This window comes from Felis catus, chromosome C1, assembly GCF_018350175.1.
Source record: "Felis catus isolate Fca126 chromosome C1, F.catus_Fca126_mat1.0, whole genome shotgun sequence".
Classification (NCBI taxonomy): Eukaryota; Metazoa; Chordata; class Mammalia; order Carnivora; family Felidae; genus Felis; species Felis catus.
The window spans coordinates 152926006-152937880 of NC_058375.1; the positions used below are offsets into that span (position 1 = coordinate 152926006).

The 11875-nt window shown below is 38.3% G+C and overlaps 1 pseudogene; it reads right to left on the reverse strand.

The window, feature by feature from the left end:
- Nucleotides 1-5393: 5393 nt before the first annotated feature.
- Nucleotides 5394-5509, reverse strand: LOC111562093 (annotated as a pseudogene).
- Nucleotides 5510-11875: the final 6366 nt, after the last annotated feature.

Sequence of the window (11875 nt, forward strand, 5' to 3'; positions counted from 1 at the left end):
TCCTCCTCAAAAACCATCTCATCTCCCTCAGAGGTCAGTCCATAGCCATCACCTCAAAGGATCTTCAAAGCTCTTCTCTACCTGCTCTTGACCCCTGCTTTCTGATGACACTGACCTCCTTGCTCTTCTCTGAACAAGCCAGACATGTTCTCACCCCATGGTCTTTGCATCAACTGTTCTCTGGGCTTGGAACACCTGTTCCTCCAGATACTGGTATGGCTCACTTCCTTGTCTCTTTCAGCTCAAATGGGACCACCGGATTTACAACTGCATATCCTCATCCTCACTTGCCATGACTCTGACCTGCTTTTCTCCACTCCGTTGTACTCAATAAACCCAACACAGGGTTTGTTTGTTTGTTTGTTTGTTTCCCTATCTTCCCCTAGCAAATTACAAGCTCTGTGACAACTGAAATTTTTGTTTTGTTTTTTTTTCACTGAGTTCTTGCCAGCACCTGGGACAGTGCCTGACACATGGTTAGTAGTCAATAGATATTTGTTCAATGAATAAATAAATGTAAGTCCAACACCCACTGCTCGTAGAGGACACCACACTGGGTTCAGTGAAGGGTCATGGGAAAATAAGAAAAAAAGACATAGTCATATTCCAAGCTTGTTAGTAAGGGCAAAGACAAATATAAGTCTGAGTCAGTCACGTCTTGACAAGTGAACTTGTTTCTATTAAATAAGCCACTTGAGCAACACTCCGTGTTGTTCTACAATAAAAGATGCTGTTATATAGATCTGACATATGCTGTTCCATGGGTGGGGAGGGGGTGACTGTGGTCACATGTATAAATCCCATACAATCCATACAAGTCTTTATTACTTTTATCAGTTCATTTTTCTTTGATCTTATAACAGTGAAGGAAAAGTAAAATGTATAAGCATTCATGAAGTAAACTTGAACAAACCCTCTTTTACCTACCTTAGCATGGCTAAAAATTGAAACGTAACAAACCTCTTTCATTCAACCTTCTCCTGATCCCATCACTTTCTAATGAGAAATGTAGTTTTGGTTCTATCGATCGGGTGTGGAGTAAGGTGGGGAGAAAAGATGTGGTTTTAATTAAAAATGAAATAACACTGTGATTTATATTCTTTGTCCCCATGTGAGATATGTCACTCCTTGACTCCTGAACTTTCTTTTGTAAATAATTTCACAGGAACAAATTCTATCCATGTGTTGCAAAGAAAGCCTAGGTGTATGTACGCTTCTTAATGTTATTAACTTCTTTTCCTGGAGAGTAGGATTATAGCAAAGGGATGAGAACAGTTGTTAAAACATTTTTACTTTTATTTTCAACTGTGCAATTTAAAATTATTTTTAAAGGAATATAAACTCAATTTTTAGTGTATCAAAAGCTAATTTGGCAAAAACCCATATGTTCTGTTAAGGCATATTCTGCATATGTGACTAACAGTGATGGGGCCATTGAATTTGCTCAGTAAATATTTGTTTGATTGAGTAAATAAATGCATGAATGATTTTTTTTTAGTTCCCAGACATGAAACAGGAAGAGAAGAAAATGAAACTGTTTCATGGAATTCTAAAAAAGACGTTAGCAGCTGGAAAGAAAGAACATGGTCTACGTAGTGTCCCACAGAACGGGGAAAACCTGGACTCTTTCCAGAGTCAGCCCAGGAATGCCAAAAGACCTGCAGGGCAAGAACAGGGCAGAGTTCAGGCTTGAAGCCAGGAGGCCTGAGGCAAAATCAGAGCCCCAACTGGGACAGTAGCCATAGGCAAGATCGTGGGCCTGCAGGTAAAGTTCCAAGAGCCAAAGCCAGGTTAAGGGCCAATCATCCAGTCCTGCATATAAAGATGGGCAGAATAAAAGGGAAAGTGTGACATGTCCAGATTCAAAGTCTCATTATGTTTAGTCATTTGAGAATTATTAGATGAGGTATCCTAGAAAATTTCTTTGTGATATTTATAGGGAATGTGCTAACCTTTAGGAGAATTATTTTCCAATTATTTTCCAGTGTGGACTGATACCATGACTATGTCTGCTTCAGTTAAAATCAATAACTATCAGCATTTGCCATGTAAACATTTGTGTATTCACTGTCTTCCATTGAGTTGATTTTACTTTTGTAAGCAACATTTCCTCATCAAAATCAGAATGTAGATGACATGGGAAAGCATGAAGAATCTGTTCCCCACCCCCCCCGACAGTAAGACTTTGTAACCCATGCTCAGACTCATAGTGCCCCAGGCAACTGTGGGGGTTCCAAAATGCTACTGAGGGCTTCTGTCTTCTTTCCCATAGTGTTGATGAAGAGTTTGCCATTTGGGTGATTGTATACATACTCGGGTGATTAACAGAACGATGCTGGACAATTAACTGCAGAGAAGCTTGAAGATCCAGCCGCTGATGCCCTATTAAAGTTGTGTTTCTTTGTGTGCAGATGAATGTGCCTTTGTGGATGGGGATGTGGTGAGATGAACCAGGAAAACCTTGAGTTCAGTAGTGTTTTGTGGCCAATTTTAGGGCAAGAAAAGCAAAAGAAAGGAATTGGGCAAAGATACAGAGTCCTAGAACAAAGAAAATATGAACCAAACTGGCATTATCTCTAGTGTTATCAAGTTACTATAGCAGATAAGCTTCATGGGACAGGCAGGGGAATAGAGGCAAGTTCCTTGTGTTGCTCCATGCACACATTCTCTGTGGATCCCGTGTCATCCAGGCTATGTCCCAGGCAGGAAAGATGCTTAAGATGATTAAATAAAAGGGTTTCCCTGCTCGTGTGATACATAAAGCAGTCTTTTTGGAACCCAGCCAGGACTCCCCCCTAAAGCAAAGACCCACAACCCAAGAAGCAGCATTTTCAACTCCTGAGAATGTTTTCTACAAACAAGTTCCGTGCTTGTGTGCTCTAATTTCTCTGCGTAGGCATAACTGAGGCTCTTACAAATGCCCAGAAGCCAATGACAGTACACATAGCATAGAGCAGACGATAATATGCTTAGGTGGATTTGTAACTAATGGGACATTCAAACTCGAGGGGTGAGGATTAGTGTATTGATACTAACCTTTGGGAAGATCTTCATTGGTACGCCAGGAAGCCCTTTTGGCAAGTTTTCAGATGACATAAAGCAAGGTGGGATAGCTAATACACTTCAGACCAAATCAGGAACCCCTTAAGTCAGAGGGTCTAAAATGACACATTTGAATTTGTAAGGTTACACGATGCCATATGTAGAAAATATATGGATGTTAAAAGACCTCACACATACCCATACACAAATGAATTCAGTTGTCAAGGATATATACCTATCTGAGAATTTATGTTATACATATTTGAATAGGTGACTATTGAGGGGCATGCGTATGAGAATCCAGGAATAAAGTAAAGTTAATAAACTAAACTAAAACAAAAGAGTGGCATTATAGGGTTTAAGAAGAATAACATGCCAAGTGTTGAAGAGTATTAACATCACAACTTTTTGTATTTGAGGTCCAAAGAAAAAAGAAAAAGAGAGAAAAATAAGTGAATTTATTAGAAATTAATATGAAGTCCAAAATGTTGGTACACATATAACTGAGAATCTATTCTTTAATGGCGATAGGATTAAAGAAACACTGGGTTTTTAGTTGGCTGCAGTTTGGGTCATCACTGAGATGTGGCTGCCAAAGAAAAACTAACTCTGGCTGCTTTCAAGGGAACATAATGAACGAAGAAGATTATAGGATACCTCTACTCATAAAATCACACCATGGTGGTGATAATCGGTTCTGGTTGCCAAAGTTTAGACTTCATTCTACATTCAGTGAAGAAAACCATGTCATAGGAGGAAACTTAATATAATCCATCAGGGTATGAAACTTAGTTCACAACTCAGATGTGCAAAAAAATAGGTATGTTTTCATCATCTTCTGTTACAATTTCTTCCCTTTTCCCTCTGCTTTGCTGAGTTAGCGGAAAGAATTTCAATCTAACTAAGGACCCCACCACAAACTGTTATTCAATTGTAGGGTCTTAGGAATTGCCCTTATGTCAATGCTGGAGGCTACACATTTTTCAGCCATTGTCATACAGGTAACTGATGAGATAGTCATTGTTCACAAGGGCCTTTTTCAACTTCACTATACTTGGCTGTTTTTCTGTCACCTTGAGGCAGGGAAGCCTGGGGTGAAGCTGATTCTGGCATTATCTTCTGACAGACCACTCAACTCCTCTGCTTGGCATCTGGTTGCCTCACAGGTTGTCTTCATGGGAAGTGGGGGTCCAGGTCTCTGCTTTTGGGAGCCATAAGTTCTCTCCCTCTGCTCTTCTCCCCCAGATCCTAGGAAATATTTTAGTAGGAGGGAAAATCTTTCTCCTTTCATGTTCTCCAAGACCTAACCTTTAAAGTGTTAGGCTTTTAAAAAACAAAGCCATAAAAATGTCTTTTACTTTGCCATTTCCTTTTCCCAAAGTCACATGAATACAGAGCTATCTCCTTCAATGAGAAAAGGGAAAGGAAAGAAACACAGCAGAACAAAACAAAAAAACAACAAAGAAAGATAACTTACTTTCTTTTTTAAAAAAATCAAAAAAATATATTTATGTTTATTTTTGAGAGAGTGCCAGCGCACCCCTGAGCGGGGAAGGGGGGAGAAAGGGGGGAGAAGCAGAGAGAGGGGGAGACAGGATCTGAGCAGGCTCTGTGCTGACAGCAGGGAGCCCAATGGGGGCTCAAACTCATGAACTGTGAGATATGACCTGAGCCAAAGTCTGATGCTTAACCGACTGAGCCGCGCGGGTGCCCCAACTATTTTCTAGCCATAAAGTAAAGAACTTTGTAGTGGCAAGAGTTATTCAATTATATAGGAGGCTGCCTTGGATATGCTGTTATCATCAGAAGATATGTTTCCACTGATTTACCTTTTAGCGATGTTGTAAAAGTGTTTTAAGCATTGGATGCGAGATTGGATGAGTCAAGGTTCCTGGCTTCTGTGAGAGTCTAGGGTAATGGTAATCCTACTTTTTACCTTATCAGATGTTAAATGGCAGGACGTGGTGACCAGGAGGTTACAAAGTATCTAATAAAGAAGGGAAAATTTTAAATTCACAATGTTATAGGAAATGCAAAAGCCTTATTACATGGCACGCGATCAAAATATTGGGTAAAATGTTATTGTAGTTTTAAATAATGTCTCTTTGAGAAAATAAAACTATGTATTATCATAAATGCAAGTAAGCTTAAAGCATACCTACAAAAACCGTAACCTATTTTTAGGGCAAGAATCTTGACTCATCAAATATTCATGCTAGGTTATAAGCGAGAAAACGAAAGCCCTTTAAAATAAAAATAAAACTCCACGTAACAGAAATATTTTGATATGTATAAAGTATATGGACATTTTTGCTTTCTCATTTTTAGCTGCCTCTCTTTAAAATAGTCACAAATATTTTCTTCTCCAAATTCTTTCACAGACATGTGTGTCGTCCTCGCACAGAGGCGATGCTAATCTTCTCTGCATCATTCCAATTTTTAATATACGTGTTGCCAAAATGAACACTCTCCAAATGCTTGCAAATAGTATGTATGTACCTATGATTTAAAGTACTCCATTAAAAATAATACGAGAGAAATGTGAACAAAGACATAAGTACACAATTGATAGTGAATTAAAGTTTTGAGATGACTGGAAACGATAAGGTCAACCTGAATATCAATTTGATCTGATGTTTCTGCCTCACCCCTTCTGCAAGGAATCTAACTTACAGTGGCTTACTGCTTTCGGTAAAAATTTGGCAAATGACCTAATGTTCCATTTTTTTAATCCAAGATTTTGATGTTGCTAATAGGAGCTGGAAGCTTCAAGTGAAGCAACCGAGGTGGTGATTGGGTATCTAGATATCATCTGCAATCCTTTCCAAACAGAGTATGTAATGGTAGCTGTGAGAACCTATGAATCTGAACGTTGCTTTACATTTCCTGGGCAATAACCTGAGTATTACCCGCTTTGCTACCCAAAGATGTGAACCACTGCATTTTCTCCTCAGTCTTTGTGTGTAGCTTTACTTGCTGCTAAGAGTTGTGATTTCCTCTACCTACTTCTCATTAGAATGGCACTAGTCCTCAGAAATGGTAGTAAAATGGCCTCCTGAGGGGGAGTGCAGCACTCTTAACTTGGTCTTATTACTAAATTACTTTGAACTGAGCTGTGTAACCGATTTCTGTACATTGATTTTATATCTGCGACTTTGCTGAATTCACGTATCAGTTCTAGCAGCTTTTTGGTGGAGTCTTTTGGGTTTTCCATGTAGAGTATCATATAATCTGTGAAAGGTGAAAGTTTGACTTCTTCCTGGCCAATTTGGATGCCCTTTATTTCATTTTGTTATCTGATTGCTGAGGCTAGGACTTCCAACACTATGTTAAACAACAGTGGTGAGGGTGGTCATCCCTGTCGTGTTCTTGATCTCAAGGGGAAAGCTCTCAGTGTTTCCCCATTGAGGATGATACCAGTTGTGGGCTTTTCACATATGGCTTTTATGATGGTAAGGTATGTTCCTCCTATCCCGACCTTCTTGAGGGTGAATTGAGCTGTGTAAAAAAAATGGAATTAATAAAGAAGATATTTGAAAGCATTGAAAAATGCACACACACACACACACACACACACACACAAATAAAAACTAATCACTGTTTTTTTCATTTTCCCCTTTCAAAATTGTTTACAGATAATCCATATGCTTTGCTGTTTGATAGGTTTTTCTTTCAGTCTCTTGTATCAAGAGAGTTCTTGTGAGGAAGAAAGGCTTGGAGTTTGGGTGAGATGTGCTTCAAATAACTTTATTCTGATGACGAAGGGAATATGTATATCAAGTAAGCCAAAAGGAAGCAATACCTTTTAAATTCAAATTACTGTCTTAAATTCATTTATTCATTGAGTGAAACAAGGAAAAGAAAAGAAATACGGGCAAAAATAAAACAAAAACAGCAAGAAAAGACAGCTTTCATACATGCAATAAATATGTATTGAGCACCTACAATGTATCAGGCACTATTCTCTGTACTGGGGATAAGACAACGAACAAAAAAACTACAATTTCTGCCCTCATGAAGCTTACATTCTAGTGGGACAAAACTGAAAAAAAAAAGAGTCAAACATATGGTATTTAGATACAATCATTTTAGCTGCTGGGCGTAATTTCTCTTGATGTTTGCCATTTTAGTTAGTATGCATGATTTCAGTATAGATCTGTACATACAAACATTTTCCCTCTTGCCTGTCCTTACGTAATCTTGCCACTCTATAAATGCTGTTCAAACTCCCAAACACATATTGAGCTCTGACAGTGCTGGATTCTCTGGTAGGTGTTATGGGAGTTATGTAAAAATAAAGGAAATACCTAAATGTTATCTGCCTTCAAAGAACTTTTAATCCATGGTTATTAAGAAATAACATTTATCCCAGTCAGAATATTCTGGAGTGTTGTGTACATTGGCAAGGATGGATTACAAAAAAACCTACCTTCTTAAAGAAGGTGCCGTGGGACTTTATACTGAAGATGAGTCCTGAAACTCTAGAATGGAAGATTGGAGAAAAGAGATTTTATCAGGCCACAGGAAAGGAATGACCAAAGATATAAATGATTGTTTAACACTGGGGAGAAAGGAAAAATCTGACTTCCTGTAAGCAGAGGATAATTTATGATGCATCATTGAGTGTAAATCTGATTGAGGAGGAGAAATCATCGAAAGTTTTAACTCAAATTGAACATCAAGATTCAGAGTTTGACTCAGCATATTACCGAGACTCTATTAATTTGGCCAAATCCTTGTGTATCCTCTAATTGTATGTGTGTGTTGAGTGGGAAGTTTGTGAGTTGATGAGTTCTAGTAGATGGTTTGTCAAGGATAGAAAGTTTGCCAAGGGAAAAAAGTGTCTTGGAATTGCTTTGGTTTTAAGAAAGCAAACTGACGTACATAAATTAATATGGCTTTCCCAGGTCCTCAGGACGATTCTTGAACAAAAGATCTCAATCCTAATTGAGTGGCATTGGCCTAAGGGTCCAGCCTAAGAACTCAAGAGGAATAACCCAAAGAATATGGCCTGCCCCACAAACACTACATTCAAGTCATCAAGTGTTTATTAAATTAGCCTCTTTTGTACTTAATATTTTTCTGGGTGCTGGGAGATAAAGGTGAGTCAGTACCACTTGGTTCTGCCTCATTCATTGTTCAATGTACACTTACTGAGCAATTTCTGTGTGGAAAGACTACCAGCACTCTACTGGGGCTTGGGGGTGTCTTGGGATGCTTCTTTAATAAATATCCTTTGCAGATAATTACCCACCTCTATACCCTGACCTGTCTCATCCCAATTTCAGAATATTAAATGCTGTGTGAGATGGAATCAAGTTTTGTCATTTGCATTTAAGTTGAAGAAAACGGCCACGAATACATGAGATCTTAGGAAACAAGAGCTTGTTCCCATGAAGCCAAAAGAAAGTTGGCCCGCGGAGGATAGATCCCAACTACTCATTGTCTTGCAGGTGTTGCCCTGCAGAGTGATGTCTTTGCTATTTCCTGAGAGGACAGTTTTCTGGCCTCTTGCCAGCTCTCACTTTAAGTCCATTTGTTGTGGACTTGGTGATATCATAACAGTTAAGTGAATTTCACAGTTCTTCCAAAAGCTGATGGGATGTCAAATCTGAGTTGCTTCTATATTTAATGTTTTCCTCTGAAATGTCATCTTATGTGTGTCAAAGTAATAATGAATATACAACTAAAGGAACAAAGGAAAGGATCAACAAAACAATAGAAAGCTTATAAACATTGATTGAGCACTCAAGTGAAGTTGAAGAAAGGTAGTTGGAATTGGAAAACGAATAAGATGAGTTTGACTGACAGATCTGCTCCATATATATTAAATATGTGCTGATTTAAAAGCCTACTTTTAAAAGTGCCTACTGCACTTCTCATATAGCAGATCCTGTGTTAAGTCTTTTTTTAAAGATATCATTTTGTTACATCCTTACAGGAAGTCTGTGGAACAATTAACACAATGTTCATTTTGTATTTGTGAAAGTGAACATTAGAAAAATTAACAAGTCAGACAACTAGCTAATGACGATGCCGGTTTGGTGTAAAGAGCACAGCTGTCTGTCCTGTCACAATGACTGTAGAACAATATTTTTAAAAAGGTGAAAATCAACCTGCGCTTTCAATAGAGTTCATGATAATAGAGAAGACACACACAGCAACATGAACTGTCTGAACACATTGTTTGGCTGTAACCATGTATTTTAATTGAATCCATATTTCATTAATTGAAAATTGATCCTATGAAAATCATAACATTGATCAACATCATCCTAAACCCAAATGAAAAAGCCAGATAGAGAGAAATTGATCATGTAAAACATTTGTGTTGCCATGTAGGGCATTTAACGTATATAGCCTAGTAATCAGTTCAGTTAGAAGTCGTCAAAGTGCTTGCTAATGATTGATTTAGCATCAGGTCAAATAAAATGCCAATACCCTTACTACCAAAAATATCTTAAAGAAACAGTAATTTAGTGTTTGTTTGACCTTCATATGATAGATTTTGCAGCAGTGAAAATACCTTTCCTTGTCATTCTTAGAATGTTGAAGATAAAAAAATCTGTAAGCCAACACTGACTACCCCATGGTAAAAGCTGTTTAGCGACATAATTTATAGGGAACATGTGATAGTTTCCAGGAGTGACATGCGTCATCTTCCCACATGAAACTATGTAGAATGCAATTTTACAGCTGGGTAAATTCTCAAGGCAGGGCACAGAGATCTGGCTGTGGGATTGCCCATTAATGTCAGAAGGAGTCAAGGGGCTCTATTCCTCATGCCCCTCTTAGAGAATGCACCTGTGTCGGCCTGCTAAGAGGGGAGTCCTTTCCTTTTCTGGAAATTCTGAATGCCACTGTTAGCCGATATCATATATAGATGGTTATACAACTTTAGGTTGGTTCTTAGATTTGTCTATGGCCAGTCATGCAGTGAAAATGGAGAAGTCATGCATTTTTTCCCATATAATTTTAGACTTATTTTATTAATATAAATGGCCGGCATGAGCATAAATATTTGATATTATGTGAAATAGAAGCCATGTAATAGAAAACCCATGCATTCAAAGAAGTAAGTTGTAATGTGATGTTATATCATTATAATGCTTATGAAACTGTGATCCATATACATTCAGACTTAGGATAGTACTGTAGTTAAAAAAGCAAAGTGCATGAAATAATGGGTAATTCAAGTATCTCAAGTCTTTACTTCCTATTTTTCCACATAAGGAAGGTGGCACATAGGTCCTTGCAATACTTTTTTAAATTCCCATTTTTCTTTCTCAATTTATTACCCTCAAACACTTCAGCAACCTCTAAGCTGCTGCCCTCTAAAAATCCTCCACTTACTCTTGAATACCTGTGTTGTATATCCTTTCTTTCCACCCATTCTCTTTCAAAAGTCCCAGAACCAGCCTGGTTAGACTGGATCCACCTTAGATGGTGCCCTGTGGGCAAGAAACTGAGAAGGCCATCCCATGATCCTCTTCAGCAGAAGGTAAACACAAAGCAAACAACAATTACTGATTCACAACCAATAGTACATAATAATAGAGATTTAAAAAAAAAACACCCATTGGATATCATTCGTGTACTGATTTTTTACAAATGTTATCAATTCACAAATAGTTTACAACATGTATTTTTAAATGCCCACCAAGTACAGGGGACCCCAGAGAACACGAAACTGAAAAAAATGCAGAGACGTCATTTTTGCCATCAAAGAAGGAGTTTAAAATTTAGATGATAAAAATATTCCGGAACAGATGATATTGTATGGCGTTATGGTAGCTACTAGCAACCTGTAGTTATTAAGCACCTGAAATGTGGCTGGAGTAAGTGAATAGCATCTAATTATATTTAATTTACCTTTATTTTTTTAATGTTTTATTTTTGAGAGAGAGAGTGAGAGAATGAGAGAGTGAGAGAGAGAGAGAGAGAGGGAGAGAGAGAAAGGAGGGACAGAGAAAGACAGAAAATCCCAAGCAAGCTCCGGGCTGCCAGCACAGAGCCTGATGTGGGGCTAGAACTCATGAACTGTGAGATCATGACCTGAGCCAAAATCAGGAGTGGGATCCTTAACTGACAGAACCATCCAGGTGCCCCTAATTTACCTTTAAATGTGAATGGTCATCAATTAATATTTGAATACTATCATGTTGGACAGAGATAACCTGGAAACTCCAAAAATCTAGCTTGTGAGAAAAATTCCAAAAATTTGTAAGTGGGGTTCATGTTACTAGATGAGTATAAACAAAATTCTTTAAGGCTCAGAGAAATGAAGCCTCTCAATTGAGAAAAAAATTAAACCAACAGTTTAATGTAGATTTGAATGATGAGGCAGCATCATTTAGATAGTGCAATTGATTTTATAAATGGCTTTAAGAGGAAAAGAACACCTGCTGTGCATCAAGTATTTTATATACATGAGCTCATTGAGTTCCCACAGCTAGAAAATATTGCCTCTACTTTATAATTGGTGGAACTGAGACTCCAAGGTTAATTAACATACCCAAGTTCACCTGGCTAGCGAGTGGGGACGACTAAGTTTGAAGCCAGGTGTACCTGACTCCTGATCTCAGCTGTGTTACACTCTCCTGTGCCAGTGAAGGCGTGAAGGGGATCTAAAACAATTCAAGACGAACACAACAGGATGACCCGAGGGTGGCAGTGTCATGGTCATGAGTAGTTGAATCAAGCAGAAGGTGAGCTCAGAGGCGGTGGATGGAGGCATAAACTAGTCAGAGAAGAAGACAGTAGTGAAGATCTGGAACTGAGGGAAAGGCTGAGGTTCAGGATGGGAGATCGATTTAAGATGGATGTAAAATCT